The 20,173-nt window shown below is 41.4% G+C and overlaps 1 protein-coding gene across 3 annotated transcripts in view; it reads left to right on the top strand.

Annotated features, from left to right (window-relative positions):
- Window positions 1-20,173, top strand: part of LOC126095259 (T-complex protein 11-like protein 1) — a 136,974-nt gene that overhangs the window by 18,128 nt on the left and 98,673 nt on the right. The gene's annotated exons all lie outside the window — the stretch shown is intronic.

Below are 20,173 nucleotides of genomic sequence, written 5' to 3'. Positions count from 1 at the left end.
AGTCAATGTCTGTCACCCAGAAAATGCCACAAAAACATTTCCCAAACTATAACACTCCCTCCTCTGGCCTGGACCATTCCATTTATTGTTGCAGGGTATATGCTATCAGATGTTTTACTCCATACAAACAAGTGGCCATCTGTCTGATTGAGCATGAAATGTGATTTGTTTGAAAAGACCACCTGTTGTCCCTCAGTTGACATCCAGTTGTGGTACTGGCATAGCAATCCCAGCCTTTATCATGATGAACAGCAATCATCATGGGTGCATGAACAAGGCGCTTGCTGTGGAGGCCCGTAATAGCAATGATTGCTGAACGATTGTTGAAGAATCATTGTTCTTAGCTGCCTTGGCTCATCTGGGCAATCAGTTGTTCAACAGTTGCACATCTATTTGCCTGTACACATCTCTGTAGTCATTGTTAACTTCTGTCATCTATGGCTCGTGGCCCGCAGCAGTTGCCGTGGGGCTGGTTTTGGATAGCATCATTTTGCTGTGCAGGGTATACTATAACTACAGTGCCACACAAACAGTTTGCAAACTTAGCCAGTATGCAAATGCGTCCACCCTTGGTTCGAAAGCCAATGATCATGCTCTTATGGGCATCAGATAAATCGTTCTATTTTCACATTATGGCAATTACTGCACTGTTTTCTGCATCTCCTAGACGACAAGCTTTATATACTCTTCACTTCTAGTGCTGCCACATGCCGTCTGTGAGTGGTTATTGCATGTTAATGTCAAACGTAGTGGGTAGTCACATTAACGTGTTTGGACCATGTATTTGGCTTTGCATTCTTGAATCTTAAGAATTTTGTTTAAGCATTAGAGTTGAAAGTACAAAAAGTTCTAAGATTTGTAACATACCGTATTATTCGCTTTGGGTTTAATAGAGGACTGAAGGCAACGGTAGCAGCTCAAAACATTTGTACAGTGTTTGGGTCAGTGCTGTAAGATAAATGACATCAGAAAAAGAATTTTCTTGTTCCGAGGAAGATCATTCTGAATTGAGTGCTTTTAAATTTTCAGAAGTCTTTATGATTAATATACTGTATGTGATGAACTGCAATCATTAGCCTTCATGTAACTTTTGCATTCCATAGGCATGGCTCAAAACTCAGGTTAGGGGTACTGCATGCTTCAGTTCAAAGCTGCAAAAATCATAGGGGTGAACATTACTGCATTTTTGCTTGAATGTCATCATTTGCTTAAGGAGAATTCCTATGCAATACTGTTACTGGTGCCAAGTTATGATGACTCTATGTTTACTTCTTAAGAAGAAACTAATTGTTGCACCCAATCAAAAGATAAAGGCCTCTGCTCCAGGTTTTATACCAGTCAGGTTCCTTTTAGAGTAAGCTGATAACAATAGCTCCATACTTAGCAATCATATATAACTGCTTGCTCTTGGAAAGATCTGTACCTAAAGACTGGAAAGTTGCCCAAGTCACACCAATATCTGAGAATGAAAATGAGTGTAATCTGCTGAATTACAGACCCATATCATTAACATTGATTTGCAGTAAGATTTTATAACAAGTACTGTGTTTGAAAATTGTGAATTACCTCGAAGAAAAAGATTTATTGACAAACAGTCAAAATGGATTCAGAAAATATTGTTCTTGGGCAAGCAAGTAGCTCTTCATTTTTCATGGAGTAATGGGAGACATATTGATTCCGTATTTTTATATTTCCAGAAGTACTTCGACACCATCCCTCAAAAGGGTCTTGTAATCAAATTTGTGTGCCTGTGCAGTATTGCTTTGTTGTGTGACTAGATTCATGATTTCCTGTCAGTAAGGTCATAGTTTGTATGAACAGAAGAGAAGTCATCAAGTAAAACGGAAGTAGTGTCTCGTGTTCCCCAAGGTAGCATTATAGACCCCTTACTGTTCCTGACCTACATAAATAACATAGAGACAATCTGAGCAGCATTCTCAGATTGTTTGTAGATGATTCAGTTATTTACTTTCTTGTAAAGTCATCAGATGTTCAAAACCAATTACAATACAAACAGTGTAGGAGGAGACAGATTGATACTTACCATAAGGAAAACGCGGTAAATTTTTGACAGGCACAATTAAAAGACACTTACATAAAGCTTTTTGCCACAGCCTTCATCAGCAAAAGAGAAACACATGCCATTCATACAAACAAGCAAGCACACAATGCATGACCGCCAGGTGCAGCATTTTGGGCTGATGAAGGCTGTGGCTGAAAGCTTTATGTGTATGTCTCTGAATTGTGCCTGTCTGCAAGTTAATGTGTCTTCGTTATAGTATGTAGCAATCTGTCTTTTCCTGCATTGCTGATATTCCTACCTGGAGTTTCCATTATTAGATTGTGATTTGATTTAGACAAGATACCTGTATGGTGCGAAAAGTGATAATTGACTCGAAATAATGAAAAGTGTGAAGTCTTCTACATTAGTACTAAAAGACGTCTGCTAAATTTCGGTTACATGATAAATCACACAAACTTAAAGACTGTAAAATCAAATAAATTCTTAGGGATTACATTTATGAATAAAAACTGGAACGATGACATAGACAATGTTCTGGGTAAAGCAAACGAAGATTGGGATTTATTGAGAGAACACTTGAAAAGTGCAACAGGTCTACTAAAGAGACCACTTACACCACACTCGTGCACCATTTTCTGGAGTACTGCTGTGCGCTGTGGGATCCAGATCAGAGGTGACTGACAGAGAACATCAAAAAAGTTCAAAGAAGGGCAGCTCTTTGCGTATTATTGCAAAGTAGGGGAGACAGTGCCACAGACATGATACGTGAATTGGGGTGGCAATCTTTAAAACAATGGCATTTTTCATTGCAGCAGATTCTTCTTATGAAATTTCCATCACCAACTTGCTCCTCTGATGGTGAAAATATTCTGTTGGTGCCCACTTACATAGTGAGAAATGATTGTAATAAAATAAGAGAAATCAGGGCTCGCACAGAAAGATTTAATTGCTTCTTTTTCTCGTGCACTGTTCAAAAGTGGAATGGTAGAGAAATAGCTTGGAGGTGGTTTGATGAACCCTTTGCCAGGCACCTAATTGTGAATTACAGAGTAATCGTGTAGATGTAGATACCACTTTTCCAGTGAGATTTGAATCTCTGGCTACAGTTACCTTAGCACCTAGTGAGACTCTGATGGAGTAAACATTGTCTCATTCTTGTAGTAGTGCCTAAGGCAGAAAGAGCTAGCTTTCTGACAGAGTAAAAGATGGGAGCAGGGACAGATTCGTGGAGGGGGAGGGGGTGCAGAAAAAAATATATATATACGAAAGGATGTGGGTTTTAAGGGAGAGGGTAAGGAGTCATTTCAATCCCGGGAGCGGAAAGACTTACCTTAGGGGGATAAAAGGACAGGTATACACTCGCACACACACACATATCCATCCGCACGTACACAGACACAAGGAGACATTTGTAAAGGCAAAGAGTTAGGGCAGAGATGTCAGTTGAGGCGGAAGCACAGAGGCAAAGATGTTGTTGAATGACAGGTGGAGTATGAGCGGCGGCAGCTTGAAATTAGCGAAGGTTGAGGCTTGGTGAGTAACGTGAAGAGAGGATATACTGAAGGGCTAGTTCCCATCTCCGGAGTTCTGACAGGTTGGTGTTAGTGGGAAGTATCCAGATAACCCAGACGGTGTAACACTGTGCCAAGATGTGCTGGCCGTGCACCAAGGCATGTTTAGCCACAGGGTGATCCTCATTACCAACAAACACTGTCTGCCTGTATCCATTCATGCGAATGGACAGTTTGTTGCTGGTCATTCCCACATAGAAAGCTTCACGGTGTAGGCAGGTCAGTTGGTAAATCACGTGGGTGATTTCATACGTGGCTCTGCCTTTGATCATGTACACCTTCCGGGTTACAGGACTTGAGTAGGTGGTGGTGGGAGGGTGCATGGGACAGGTTTTACACTGGGGGCGGTTACAAGGGTAGGAGCCAGAGGGTAGGGAAGGTGGTTTGGGGATTTCATAGGGATGAACCAAGAGGTTACGGAGGTTACCGTATTTACTCGAATCTAAGCCGTACTCGAATCTAAGCCGCACCTGAAATTTGAGACTCGAAATTCAAGGGGAGAGAAAAGTTTTAGGCCGCACCTCCAAATCGAAACGAAGTTGGTCCATTGTAATATGAGACACAATTTAGGTCGAATGAATGACGATACAGCTACAGTAGTTTGGTTCGCGTCGTAAGCTTAGCAGTTAAGCTTTACCACGTAGCCATTGCTATGCGTCAGGCGCTCCGTCCGTATTTATACGGGTACCCTTCCTTTTTCACGTGCTTCGTCTGGTTTGAATCGATTGCTTATTTTGCTTTGATCTTATAAATGCCGTTTTCTTTGTTGTAGGTGTTTGCGTCACTCTTAAGCTGAAAATACATTACTGCACTGTGTCATGCATTGTTTGTCTCATTCTGAGAGAGGAATCGTCTCATTAGCGAAACAATGGCTAGAGTCTGCTATTTGTTGTTACTTACACTGCTGCTTTCTTTGATAATGATCAACAAGAATCAAATAATAGACTGCGTATGATAGAACATGTTCTGAATGAGAGTTAGGCGAAAATTTTTCTCTGTTTGAAAATCTTTGCGGCCACTTCTTTATTACATCAAATTCTGCACAGAAATTGGAGTCACCTTAGATTTAAAAATCTAGTCACTTGCCGTACTTCATTTCTGACTGTAAGAATAATACGAATATAAACATGACACGATACGTATATTCTTCCGCGTTTGCTGTTGTCTCACTCTAGTTTCGTAGTTTATTAGGCAGACAGGATTTAAATGAGATAGCAGCAAACACGAAAGAATACATGGCAAAATGTTTATATTCGTATTATTCTTATGGTGAAGAGAATACTGTATGTGATTCATATTTCATCAGGTTCCTATTAGCAACCATCTCTTCTCACAGATAGGAAAAAATTCAGAACGTAGAGTTGGCCATATTGACAAACATCCCAAACAGCCTTGCCAGTCAGATTTTCGTAATACACTGAAATTGTGCTACATTCGAAAATGAACAATACGGAATTTGTATTTACTTCGTTGGATAATGTATGAAAATGCAGTGGTCGAAACTCGCGGCGGAGAAAAAAAACTCGTCTTCCACTTTTTTTTTTTTTTAATTTATTTACTGACGCAGAGGTTTTGGCGCCAGTATTTATCTTTGTGCCTACAAAGCATGCCTGCGTAGCGCTACATATATTCGACGGCAGAAGTTAGTTGTGGCGGCACGTACCAACATTTTTCATAACTTCCGCTTGCTTTGCACTCGATTCTAAGCCGCAGGCGGTTTTTTGGATTATGAAAACTGGAAAAAAAGTGCGGCTTAGATTCGAGTAAATACTGTAGGTGGACGGCGGAAAGACACTCTTGGTGGAGTGGGGAGGATTTCATGAAGGATGGATCTCATTTCAGGGCAGGATTTGAGGAAGTCGTATCCCTGCTGGAGAGCCACATTCAGAGTCGGATCCAGTCCTGGAAAGTATCCTGTCACAAGTGGGGCACTTTTGGGGTTCTTCTGTGGGAGGTTCCGTGTTTGAGGAGATGAGGAAGTGGCTCTGGTTATTTGCTTCTGTACCAGGTTGGGAGGATAGTTGCGGGATGCGAAAGCTGTTACAAGGTTGTTGGTGTAATGGTTCAGGGATTCCGGACTGGAGCAGATTCGTTTGCCACGAAGACCTAGGTTGTAGGGAAGGGACCGTTTGATGTGGAATGGGTGGCAGCTGTCATAATGGAGGTACTGTTGCTTGTTGGTGGGTTTGATGTGGACGGACGTGTGAAGCTGGCCATTGGACAGGTGGAGGTCAACGTCAAGGAAAGTGGCATGGGATTTGGAGTAGGACCAGGTGAAAATGATGGAACCAAAGGAGTTGAGGTTGGAGAGGAAATTCTGGAGTTCTTCTTCACTGTGAGTCCAGATCATGTAGATGCCATCAATAAATCTGTACCAAACTTTGGGTTGGCAGGCCTGGGTAACCAAGAAGGCTTCCTCTAAGCGACCCATAAATAGGTTGGCGTACGAGGGGGCCATCCTGGTACCCATGGCTGTTACCTTTAATTGTTGGTATGTCTGGCCTTCAAAAGTGAAGAAGTTGTGGGTCAGGATGAAGCTGCCTAAGGTAATGAGGAAAGAGGTTTTAGGTAGGGTGGCAGGTGATCGGCGTGAAAGGAAGTGCTCCATTGCAGTGAGGCCTTGGACGTGCAGAATATTTGTGTGTAAGGAAGTGGCATCAATAGTTACAAGGATGGTTTCCGGGGGTAACAGATTGGGTAAGGATTCCAGGTGTTTGAGAAAGTGATTGGTGTCTTTGATGAAGGATGGGAGACTGCATGTAATGGGTTGAAGGTGTTGATCTACGTAGGCAGAGATACGTTCTGTGGGGGCTTGGTAACCAGCTACAATGGGGCGGCCGGGATGATTGGGTTTGTGAATTTAAGAAGTAGGTAGGAGGTAGGGGTGCGGGGTGTCGGTGGGGTCAGGAGGTTGATGGAGTCAGGTGAAAGGTTTTGTAGGGGGCCCAAGGTTCTGAGGATTCGTTGAAGCTCCACCTGGACGTCAGGAATGGGATTACCTAGGCAAACTTTGTATGTCGTCTGAAAGCTGACGCAGCCCCTCAGCCACATACTCCCATTGTAACGATGTTCCCTGCTTTGTTTAATTCTTCGTTTGTTGTCCTCATGTTTCATAGTCTTTTACTTTCACTGTTCACAACCCCCCAATAATACACAGTTATATATGGCCAGTGCACTATTGTTTAACTTTCGATAAACCTCATTAATAGGTTGCAGGCAAACATCCACATACTGCTACAATAGTTTCCTGTTTAACATCTATGAGCAGTAAAAGCATAACCACATAGTTCACATTTCTTGAAGATTAAAAAGCGGACATTGTCATTGTTTTTACATACCGCCTATTGGTGTAACACTTACTGCATTGTTAAGTTGGTGCATTGTTGTCGTTCTAACCACCACAGGCTCCTCTTCTGAAACTCGGCCGTGAAGTGACTGTCTCGAGACTAAACATTGGGCCCTTATATATCCTCACAATAATAGGTGCTGAAACTACACATTGTTCAAAGTTAAATTTACAGAAATTACAATTAGAACTTAACTCGTTAAATTAACTAAATAAATAAAAAAAATTGTCTTTATAACAGTTTCTTCCATTCCAAGGGTTGATCCAAATTGTTTGTTTAAATCATGAAATTAAAAAATATTGTTAAGCAAACAATATTCTTGACAAAACTTAATTACTTTGGAATTAACTAAGAGCCAGCTTTGCTAACATGTTTTCAAATAGAGCCAAATAGATCCTTTAAGAATACTATTAGTTGTTCCTTCAAATGTTTAGAATTATTGCAGAATTTATATTTGTTCATAAGTCAACAATAGAACTGAAGTTATGGAACAATCACTGATTTCACCCTATAGTAAAAGATACTAACTAGGAATAGTCAAAATAAATTAGAAAGTCAATTACATACATAAAACTAAGCACAAAATTAGATCTATTGTTATATTCTCTAAAACTGAGGGTCAGCCTTTCTCTTTCATGAAAATACTGACAATACGCATATATGTTAATGGTATTTAGTTAAGAACAAAATGAATTTTAAGGAGGCAGATGGCAAAACAAGCAGGGAAGTAAAAATATCCCAGCTTGCTTCGTCACAACTGGCAGAATGTAATTGTGAGTTAAAAATGCAGAAATCTGGGAAATAAGGGAATGTAAGTGTGACTTGTTGTGTTAATCCTTCTTGTTTTTTGTCAGAATTCATGATAAAAGTACAATAATACAAGACGTAGTTTATTATTTCATGATTGTGTTGCAGATTAATGAGCTATTATGCAGGTTTTACACACTGTGCATGTTAAGTTAAATCTTGTACTTTGTGAAAAGCTTGTAAATTTCTAGGGCTGCATTAAGGGTCACACATTCACATATTTTGGTAAATATATGATCTCTCTGGATTCTGTTCCTAGTTAGTAAAAAATAATATAGCTACAAGTTAGTACTATAAATAGCTTTACTTGAAGCGACACGTTAGTATTTTCTATCATCGTCAGGCTTCTTAAAGTTAATACATTTATTGTTCTATGTGCCTGGACACTTTGCCAAAGTCTTCTTGTTGGCAAATAGTACTTTGTGTCCTGTTTGGTTGTTTTATCAGGAACCAGCATATTTCAGTCATGATATAGCACTTCGCTTCTTCTAGAAAAGCACGGAGAGTAATCCATTAGGTACCAATATTATAAATGTGAGAGTAAATCTTTCTGTTTGTCACCTTTTCACAGCAGAACCACATTATCAAATTTGATGAGGTTTGGTATGGAGAATGCTGGAGGGAAAAAAAACGAAGGCTACTAATAAAAATTAAACCAGTCAGTGCTGTGATGACAAAGAAAACATACAAAAACATGTAACACCTGACTTTGAACGACAGGAAAGTGGAGGGGATGGCACACATCACAGCTGTGCTACTCCGATATTTACTCACCATAACAATACTACTGTTATGCGAACAAAGCTGTGGATAAAAGCTACTTGAATACATAAATATATAGACATATAATAGAGGGAAACAATCCACGTGGGAAAAATATATCTAAAAACAAAGATGATGTGACTTACCAAACGAAAGCGCTGGCACGTCGATACACACACAAACAAACACAAACATACACACAAAATTCTAGCTTTCGCAACCAACAGTTGCTTCGTCAGGAAAGAGGGAAGGAGAGGGAAAGACGAAAGGATTTGGGTTTTAAGGGAGAGGGGTAAGGAGTCATTCCAATCCCGGGAGCGGAAAGACTTACCTTAGGGGGAAAAAAGGACAGGTATACACTCGCGCACACACACACACACACACATATCCATCCACACATATACAGACACAAGCAGACATATACAGAGGCAAAGAGTTTGGGCAGAGATGTCAGTCGAGGCGGAAGTGCAGAGGCAAAGATGTTGAATGACAGGTGAGGTATGAGTGGCGGCAACTTGAAATTAGCGGAGATTGAGGCCTGGTGGATAACGGGAAGAGAGGATATATTGAAGAGCAAGTTCCCATCTCCGGAGTTCGGATAGGTTGGTGTTAGTGGGAAGTATCCAGATAACCCGGACGGTGTAACACTGTGCCAAGATGTGCTGGCCGTGCACCAAGGCATGTTTAGCCACAGGGTGATCCTCATTACCAACAAACACTGTCTGCCTGTGTCCATTCATGAGAATGGACAGTTTGTTGCTGGTCATTCCCACATAGAATGCGTCACAGTGTAGGCAGGTCAGTTGGTAGATCACGTGGGTGCTTTCACACGTGGCTCTGCCTTTGATCGTGTACACCTTCCGGGTTACAGGACTGGAGTAGGGTGGTGGTGGGAGGGTGCATGGGACAGGTTTTACACTGGGGGGCGGTTACAAGGGTAGGAGCCAGAGGGTAGGGGAAGGTGGTTTGGGGATTTCATAGGGATGAACCAAGAGGTTACGGTGGTTAGGTGGACGGCGGAAAGACACTCTTGGTGGAGTGGGGAGGATTTCATGAAGGATGGATCTCATTTCAGGGCAGGATTTGAGGAAGTCGTATCCCTGCTGGAGAGCCACATTCAGAGTCGGATCCAGTCCCAGAAAGTATCCTGTCACAAGTGGGGCACTTTTGTGGTTCTTCTGTGGGAGGTTCTGGGTTTGAGAGGATGAGGAAGTGGCTCTGGTTATTTGCTTCTGTACCAGGTCGGGAGGATAGTTGCGGGATGCGAAAGCTGTTGCAAGGTTGTTGGTGTAATGGTTCAGGGATTCCGGACTGGAGCAGATTCGTTTGCCACGAAGACCTAGGCTGTAGGGAAGGGACCATTTGATGTGGAATGGGTGGCAGCTGTCATAATGGAGGTACTGTTGCTTGTTGGTGGGTTTGATGTGGACGGACGTGTGAAGCTGGCCATTGGGACAGGTGGAGGTCAACATCAAGGAAAGTGGCATGGGATTTGGAGTAGGACCAGGTGAATCTGATGGAACCAAAGGAGTTGAGATTGGAGAGGAAATTCTGGAGTTCTTCTTCACTGTGAGTCCAGATCATGAAGATGCCATCAATAAATCTGTACCAAACTTTGGGTTGGCAGGCCTGGGTGACCAAGAAGGCTTCCTCTAAGCAACCCATGAATAGGTTGGCGTACGAGGGGGCCATCCTGGTACCCCATGGCTGTTCCCTTTAATTGTTGGTATGTCTGGCCTTCAAAAGTGAAGAAGTTGTGGGTCAGGATGAAGCTGGCTAAGGTAATGAGGAAAGAGGTTTTAGGTAGGGTGGCAGGTGATCGGCGTGGAAGGAAGTGCTCCATCGCAGCGAGGCCCTGGACGTGCGGGATATTTGTGTATAAGGAAGTGGCATCAATGATTACAAGGATGGTTTCCGGGGGTAACGGATTGGGTAAGGATTCCAGGCGTTCGAGAAAGTGATTGGTGTCTTTGATGAAGGATGGGAGACTGCATGTAAGGGGTTGAAGGTGTTGATCTACGTAGACAGAGATACGTTCTGTGGGGGGCTTGTTAACCAGCTACATTGGGGTTCCGGGATGATTGGGTTTGTGAATTTTAGGAAGAAGGTAGAAGGTATGGGTGCGGGGTGTCGGTGGGGTCAGGAGGTTGATGGAGTCTGGTGAAAGGTTTTGTAGGGGGCCTAAGGATCTGAGGATTCCTTGAAGGAATTCCAGGCGGAGCCTTGGTGCACGGCCAGCACATCTTGGCACAGTGTTACACCGTCCGGGTTATCTGGATACTTCCCACTAACACCAACCTATCCGAACTCCGGAGATGGGAACTTGCTCTTCAATATATCCTCTCTTCCCGTTATCCACGAGGCCTCAATCTCTGCTAATTTCAAGTTGCTGCCTCTCATACCTCACCTGCCATTCAACAACATCTTTGCCTCTGCACTTCCGCCTCGACTGACATCTCTGCCCAAACTCTTTGCCTCTGTATATGTCTGTTTGTGTCTGTATATGTTTGGATGGATATGTGTGTGTGTGCGCGCGAGTGTATACTCGTCCTTTTTCCCCCTAAGGTAAGTCTTTCTGCTCCCGGGATTGGAATGACTCCTTACCCTCTCCCTTAAAACCCAAATCCTTTCGTCTTTCCCTCTCCTTCCCTCTTTCCTGACGTAGCAACCGTTGGTTGCGAAAGCTAGAATTTTGCGTGTATGTTTGTGTTTGTGTCTATCGACGTGCCAGCGCTTTCGTTTGGTAAGTCACATCATCTTTGTTTTTAGATATAAATATATAGACACTATTATTAATCGCTGGGGAGCTTTTGGAAATGTTTACAGGTGGCACTGAGTTTAAATAGCAGCGTACAGATATTATAGTGACCAGCTCTCCCATTTTTTCTGGGACCTCCCGTATTACAGCAATTTTTCTTTAAACCTCCTGGCTCCCTTATTGACCGCCTCTTTCTCTCGTATATTTTGTCAGTTATCATTGCTATAAATTCTAATCCCTTGAAGTACTACTGATAGTTTAAAATGCCTGACTGACAAATCTCTCAACATATTCCTGTAATAATCAATACTATTGTCAACATATAGTCTTTTTTTCTGTTCATACTTGTACAGAAAGAAGACACTTTGGCTGAAAGCAATGCGAGGAGCGGAGAAAGAATGCCATAGTCTACACGCCTAGAGGGGTTGAGAGAAGGGAAATGTTTACTCATTCCTGATGTTTACTCATCAGTAGCTGTGGTATAAATAAGGCACGGAAGAAACAAGAACTTATGGAAATGGGTTATAGAGACATTCACGTTTAAACACACTTATTACATTATTTATTTATTAGCTGACTCACACAAGCTTAAAGTGTGATTTGTAAGCATGACTTCCTCCTCCCCCCCCCCCCCCTCCAACCCCTTCCCCCTACCCCCAAAAAAGTGTCTGTATGTGCCCCTGAATGAGAGCAGTTGTAGGTTACTTTTAAAACTACTTTATTGCAGTTGAAAAATTAAATTATGTAAGAATTGTTCAGAATTTGAATCAAAATTACAGAAAAATTTATAGTGGTCTCAGTAGCGTAATTCAGCTCCAATCTGGAAGTAAGTCTTCTTTCACAGAGTTACCAAACATTTTCCTTGATGACAATTCTCAGCTAATCCAGCAGTAGAAACACTTTTTTGAATAGCTCACAATCCATCACTCTAGTGCTGCTAAGGGCCAATCTTGGGGTAGACTTCATTAAGCACACCTACAGACAACACCATATGCACCTGATAATGCTATCTGAATGTGTGTAATACTGTAGAAACATCAGAAATATTTACAAGCAAAATATTCTCTGATTCATGTGATTGTGTTATGTTATGTTTGTCTGCATATTTCTGTAATGAAGTTATAATTTGTAATGTACGTCTGTCTTTACATCTAAACTCTACAAGCCACCATGAGATGCATGACAGAGGGTACATCCCATTGTACCAGTTATTAGGGTTTCTTCCCGTTCCATTCACATGTAGAGTGTGGGAAGAATCATTGTTTGAATGCCTTTGTACATGCAGTAGTTACATTATTTATCCAATCTAAGCCACATTCGGATCAAAGCCGGACCTGAAAGTGAGTCTCGAAATTCAAGAAGGGGGGGGGGGGGGGTGGGGGGGGAATACTAAGCTGAACCCAAAAAATGAGACTCAAAATGCAGGGGGGGGGGGGGGTTCATTCTAACATGAGATACAAATTATACAGAATGGATGGAGACACAGCTACAGTAGTTGGGTTCGAGTTGTAAACTTAGCAGTCACTGAACAGGTAAAGATATAGCTTCAATAGTTGGGTTCAAGTCGTAAGCTTAGCAATCACTTTAGCAGTGTTATTTTGTAGATTAATTTACTCTTTCAAACATTTAAAACCACATAACTTATCTGCACAGTATTTATAGTCGCAATAGATTTAAAAATAAAACACTAGAAGTCAGTTGCCCTGTTTCACTTTTGACTGTGTCATTGTTCTGCATAAGACTAATACAATTGTAAACATTGAACATGTTTTGTATATTTTTCCACTTGCCATTGTCTCAGTCTAGTCTGTTAGGTGGATAGGATGTAAATGAGGTAACAGCTAAGACAGAAGAATGCAATGGTGTAATGTTTATATTTGTGTTATTGTTTATGGCGAAGAATGTACGTGATTCACGGTTCATAGGAACCGTCTCTTGTCACTGGTAGGAAAACATCCAAGGTGTAGTGTCAACCATATTGACATACACATAGGAATGGCAGTCGACTTTTCGTAGTAGACGTCAAATGTCTGAGTAGCACCACTTACAAAATAAGAATGAAAATAACTGAGAAATTAAAAGCGGAAATGTAAAACAAAAATCTTATTAAGTTTATAATATAAATTTCACAAAATGTTTAAAATATGAATTAGATAATTCTGAATCACTATAACTTGATTCATTGTTGCTCAGTTCTTCATAAAGAGAATCATCCTTAGTGCCATCTTATGCATTTGACATCGAACATTTTTTAAATGCCTGTTGCACAGTCTGATTTGGAACACATTTCCACGCGTCATAAATCCATTGGCACACTTGCTTCTTTCTCAAAAGCCAGTCTGTGTACATGCATTTAAGTTTGTCCTTAAATGGTTTATTCAAAAAGACGTTAAGTGATTGCAGAACTGTTGTCATCCTGGCTGGAATTACTGCCAAATCTATTTTGCTTTCTAATAACTTCCATTTTACTTCAGTTGTTCTATGGCCTGCGTATGCATCTACCACCAGTGGGCTGCATGAACCAAGCGTTGCACCAGGACAACAATTCCATACAAGCATAATCAATTCCATTTTCTCGTATAGTTACAGTTTTTGGAAACACTTCTGATTTGGGTAAAGTCTTCCGTTTGAAAATTATGAATGAGAGTAATTTATGTCCATCTTCTGGTACGCGCGCGCCGTGTAATTTGAATCCGCGCCAGACATCATGGACGTCGAAGACCCATAGACATCTCTGCACCATCGCGCCATAAGCTGTGGCAGCACGCGACTCCTGGCCCGCTTTTACGTGTTGAGGGCGCCACAGTGGAACACGTGGTCCCAGCGGCCAACAGCAGCGCCCCCGATAGCGTACTTAAGCAACTGCCTCGCGCTCAGCCAGCTAGTCTAACCTCGCGTACGTCGGTTTACACCTCACTTCGCGCTAAACAGCTTACTTCCTTGTTCTGTGTACGAGTGGACGTGTTTGTTTCCGTGTGACTCTGTTGTTCGGTCTTGTTGTATTCGTTCTGTCCATCGTTGGTCATGTCTGTCCTCTCCCATTGTGTTGTTGCTCGCAGGGCCTCTGGGTCCCGCTGCACTTTCCGTCATTGCTACCCCGCGACCGTCCTGGTCACTGTTACAACACCTCTGCTGTGCACACAAGCATGATGGACATCCGCTGTTTTTCATTCCTTGATGTAAGAATACATACATCTTTCTTTGCTCTGGCATCAACTGTATAATTTCAAAAATTTTTCAAATATGTGTGAATTCCTAAGGGACCAAACTGCTGAGGTCATGGACTCAAACCTCTGGTGGGAGAGGCCTGTATAATTTCACCCATCATGTCAAAATATAAAGATATATGAGAGTTTTGTCAGCTTTCCCTGTCTGGTGAGGAAGGTATTGGTTTTCAGTGCACTGTCAGATTATAAAGTGCTGAAATTTCACAAGTTTTTCAGCAGCTTTTTCACAATTGAAGTTAGCCTCAGAAGTAGTGAAAAGCTCCAGTGCTTGATTAAAAGAACAACGCCATTGCGATTAGCCTTAAAATTTTTGTTTTTTGTATTTGAGCAATTTCAAGTGCCTTAAGTTTTAAAATTTCGCTGTTCACAGGCAGGCATTTTGATGCTGTTCCTTACCAAACTCATTTATAATTACTTCAAAAGCATGATATCAACCACATTTTGGCCCACTAGAGGCTTTTCTGTTACTCAAACATTCAAATAATTTGTCTCTTTACAGTCACCAGATTTATCTTTGTTGTGCCTTGCAAAAGCATGCCTGTGTAGCATTGCTTATATATGCTGATAAAACTTAATTGTGGTGGTTCCTAGCGCCATTTTTCAGAATATCCAGTTACTTTGCACTTTATTTTAAGCCGCAGACGGATTCTTGGATCCCAAAAGCCGGAAAAAAAGTGTGGCTTAGAGTCAGGTATATATGGTATTCTAATCTTATCCTCACAATCCCTATGTGAGCGATAGGGTGGGGGTTGTAGTATATTCCTAGAGACATCGTTTAAAACCAAATTTCGATACTTTGTTAATATACTTTCTCAGGATAATTTATGTCTATCTTCAAGAGTCTACAGTTCAGTTCCTTCAGTATCTTTTTGACATTCTCCCAATAAACCAGTCTGTCATCAATTTTACCCACAACTTAGCATATTTGATCATTTCAGTTCATGTTTCCTGCAGAGTGTTACAGACAGGTATTCGTATGAGTTGGCAAATTCCAGCAGTGACTCATTGATATTACAACCACAGGATACTGTGTTTTTCCATTTTGTGAAGTACACAGTTTTACATTTCTGAACATTTAAAGCAAGTCGCCAATCTTGAAATCTTTTTCAAGATCTGACTTAATATTTATGCTGCTTCTTTCAGACAGTACTTGATTATAGATAACAGCATCATCTGCAAAAAGTTTGAGATTACTATTAATTTTATCTGCAAGGTTACTGATATAAAACATGAACAGCCGTGCGTCCCATCACTCTTCCCTGCGGCACCCCTGAAGTTACTTCTACACTTGATGATGACTCTCCATCCAAGATAACATGTCGCATCCTCCCCTACCAAGAAGTCCTCAATTTAGTCACAAATTTTACTTGATACCCCTTATGATCGTACTTTTGACAATAGGTGTAGGTTTGTGACTGAGTCAAATGCTTTTCAGAAATCAAGAAATACTGCATCTACCTGTCTGTCTTGATCCAAATCTATCAGTATGTCGTGTGAGAAAAGTGTGAGTTGGGTTTCATATGATCGATGTTTTCAGAATCCATGCTGGGTGACATTGAGGAGGTAATTTTGTTCAAGGTATCTCATTATGTTTGAGCTCAGAATCTATTCTAAGATGCTACAACAAATTGATGTCAAGGATATTGGCATGGTAGTTTCGTGGACCACTTCTACTACCCATTCTCGTAGACGGGTGTGACTTGTGCGTTTTCCCAAGAACTGTGCACACTTTTTTTTTGAGAGGTCTATGGTACATAGATTGTAGTTAGAAGAGGGGATAACTCAGCCACAAATTCAGTATAGAGTCTGATAGGAATTCTATTGGGCCCTGAAGCTTTGTTCAATTTTAATAATTTCAGCTGTTTCTCAACACCACTGACACTATTACTTATTTCATTCATCTTTTCAGTTATATGAGGCTTAAATTGGGGCAATTTGTGTGGGTTTTCCTTTGTGAAGGACCATATGAAAATGGTGTTCAGCATTTCAACTTTTGCATTGCTACCCTAAATTTCAGTTCCTGTCTCATTGATTAGGACTGGACACTAACTTCGGTGCCACTAACAGCCGTTATGTACAACCATAATTCTTTTGGGTCTTGTGAAATATCATTTGACAATTATTCTAATACTGTAGTCATTGAAGACCTTGCACATTGCTCTCTTGACAGCCAAACCCATTTCATTCAGCTACAGCTTGTTTTATACCTACTACACAGGAATCTCTTGTTTCTTTATAGTGACTGTATACCATGAAGGTCCCTTCCATTAATGAACTGTTCTATTGGGCACATACCTATCTAGTGCATGGCCAACGATTTTTTAAATTTGTGCCATAGTTCCTATACGTGCTTATACCCACTTCTGAAAGTTTCACGTTCCTCATTGAGGTATGATACTACTGATTTTTTATCTAGTGTACTGAACACACACACACACACACGCACACACACACACACACACACACACGCACACACACACACACACACACAGATATATCACACACACAGGGTGGTCCATTGATAGTGACAGGGCCAAATATCTCATGAAATAAGCATCAAACGAAAAAAAATACAAAGAACGAAACTTGTCCTAGCTGGAAGGGGGAAACCAAATGGCGCTATGGTTGGCCCGCTATATGGCACTGCCGTAGGTCAAACGGATATCAACTACGTTTTTTTTTTAATGGGATCCCCCATTTTTTATTACATGTTCGTGTAGTACCTAAAGAAATATCAATGTTTTAGTTGGACCACTTTTTTCGCTTTGTGATAGATGGCGCTGTAATAGTCACAAACCGTATAAGTACGTGGTATGGTTATAATAGAAGGAAACATTCCACGAAGGAAAAATATACCTAAAAACAAAGATGATGTGACTTACCAAATGAAAGTGCTGGCAGGTCGACAGACACACAAACGAACACAAACATACACACAAAATTCAAGCTTTTGCAACAAACTGTTGCCTCATCAGGAAAGAGGGAAGGAGAGGGAAAGATGAAAGGATGTGGGTTTTAAGGGAGAGGGTAAGGAGTCATTCCAGTCCCGGGAGCGGAAAGACTTACCTTAGGGGGAAAAAAGGACGGGTATACACTCGCACACACACACATATCCATCCACACATATACAGACACAAGCAGACATATTTAAAGACCAAAATATGTCTGCTTGTGTCTGTATATGTGTGTGGATGGATATGTGTGTGTGTGCGAGTGTATACCCGTCCTTTTTTCCCCCTAAGGTAAGTCTTTCAGCTCCCGGGACTGGAATGACTCCTTACCCTCTCCCTTAAAAACCACTTCCTTTCGTCTTTCCCTCTCCTTCCCTCTTTCCTGATGAGGCAACAGTTTGTTGCGAAAGCTTGAATTTTGTGTGTATGTTTGTGTTCGTTTGTGTGTCTGTCGACCTGTAAGTACGTGGTATCACGTACCATTCCGCCAGTGCGGACGGTATTTGCTTCGTGATACATTACCCGTGTTAAAATGGATCATGTACCAGTTGCGGAAAAGGTCGATATTGTATTGATGTATGGCTATTGTGATCAAAATGCCCATCGGGCATGTGCTATGTATGCTGCTTGGTTTCCTGGACGACATCATCCAAGTTTTCAGACCGTTCACTGGATAGTTACGTTTTTTAAGGAAACAGGAAGTGTTCAGCCACATGTGAAACGTCAACCACGACCTGCAACAAACGATGATGCCCAAGTAGGTGTTTAAGCTGCTGTTGCGGCTAATCGACACATCAGTAGCAGACAATTTGCGCGACAATCGGGAATCTCAAAAATGTCGGTGTTGAGAATGCTACATTAACATCAATTGCACCCATGCCATATTTCTGTGCACCAGGAATTGCATGGCAACGACTTTGAACGTCGTGTACAGATACAGCTCTGCACTGGGGCACAAGAGAAATTACGGGACGATGACAGATTTTTTGCACACGTTCTATTTAGTGACAAAGCGTCATTCACCAACAGCAGTAACGTAAACTGGCATAATATGCACTATTGGGCAACAGAAAATCCACGATGCCTGCAACGAGTGGAACATCAGCGACCTTGGCGGGTTAATGTATGGTGCGGCATTATGGGAGGAAGGATAATTGGCCCCCATTTTATCGATGGCAATCTAAATGGTGCAATGAATGCTGATTTCCTATTTAATGTTCTACCGATGTTACTACAAGAAGTTTCACTGCGTAACAGAATGACAATGTACTTCCAACATGATAGATGTCCGGCACATAGCTCGCATGCGGTTGAAACAGTATCGAATAGCATATTTCATGATAGGTGGATTGGTTGTCGAAGCACCGTACCATGGCCCGCACATTCACCGTATCTGACGTCCCCGGGTATCTTTCTGTGGGGAAAGTTGAAGGATATTTGCTATCGTGATCCACCGACAGTGCCTGACAACATGCGTCAGCGCATTGTCAGTGCATGTGTGAACATTACAGAAGGCACACTACTCGCTGTTGAGAGGAATGTCGGTTCACGTATTGCCAAATGCATTGAAGTTGACGGACATCATTTTGAGCATTTATTGCATTAATGTGGTATTTACAGGTAATCACGCTGTAACAGCATGCGTTCTCAGAAATGGTAAGTTCACAAAGGTACATGTATCACATTGGAATAACCGAAAAAAAATGTTCAAACATACCTACGTTCTGTATTTGAATTTAAAAAACCTACCTGTTACCAACTGTTTGTCTAAAATTGTGAGCCATATGTTTGTGACTATTACGGTGCCATCTATCACAAAGCGAAAAAAGTGGTCCAACTAAAACATTCATATTTCTTTACATACTGCACGAATATGTAATAAAAAAATGGGGGTTCCTATTTAAAAAAACACAGTTGATATCTGTTTGACCTATGGCAGCGCCATCTAGTGGGCCAACCATAGCGCCGTCTGGTTTCCCCCTTCAAGCTAGACAAGTTTCGTTCTTTGTAGTTTTTCCGTTTGATGCTTATTTCGTGAGTTATTTGGTCCGGTCACGATCAATGGACCACCCTGTATATATAATGCTTTAGTTGTCCTTTGTATTGGGTAATCATTGTTGCCACAACTGTGTCATGGTCACTGATAACAGTTTCAATGTGGACATCCTCAAAGAGGTTAGGTCTATTTGTTGTCATCAGATCCAATAACTATTGGTTGTAGGTAGTTTTCAGAAAGGCATTTACCGTATTTACTCGAATCTAAGCCGCACTTTTTTTCCAGTTTTTGTAATCCAAAAAACCACCTGTGGCTTAGAATCGAGTGCAAAGCAAGCGGAAGTTATGAAAAATGTTGGTACGTGCCGCCGCAACTAACTTCTGCCGTCGAATATATGTAGCGCTACGCAGGCATGCTTTGTAGGCACAAAGATAAATACTGGCGCCAAAACCTCTGCGTCAGTAAATAAATTTTTTAAAAAAAAGTGGAAGACGAGCTTTTTTTTCTCCGCCGCGAGTTTCGACCACTGCATTTTCATACATTATCCAAGGAAGTAAATACAAATTCCGTATTGTTCATCTTCGAATGTAGCACAATTTCAGTGTACTACGAAAATCTGACTGGCAAGACTGTTTGGGATGTTTGTCAATATGGCCAACTCTACGTTCTGAATTTTTTCCTATCTGTGAGAAGAGATGGTTGCTAATAGGAACCTGATGAAATATAAATCA

This window comes from Schistocerca cancellata, chromosome 8, assembly GCF_023864275.1.
Source record: "Schistocerca cancellata isolate TAMUIC-IGC-003103 chromosome 8, iqSchCanc2.1, whole genome shotgun sequence".
In the NCBI taxonomy this organism is placed as follows: Eukaryota; Metazoa; Arthropoda; class Insecta; order Orthoptera; family Acrididae; genus Schistocerca; species Schistocerca cancellata.
The sequence above is the reverse complement of the archived record's forward strand: the minus strand, read 5'-3'. Positions and strand labels throughout refer to the sequence as shown.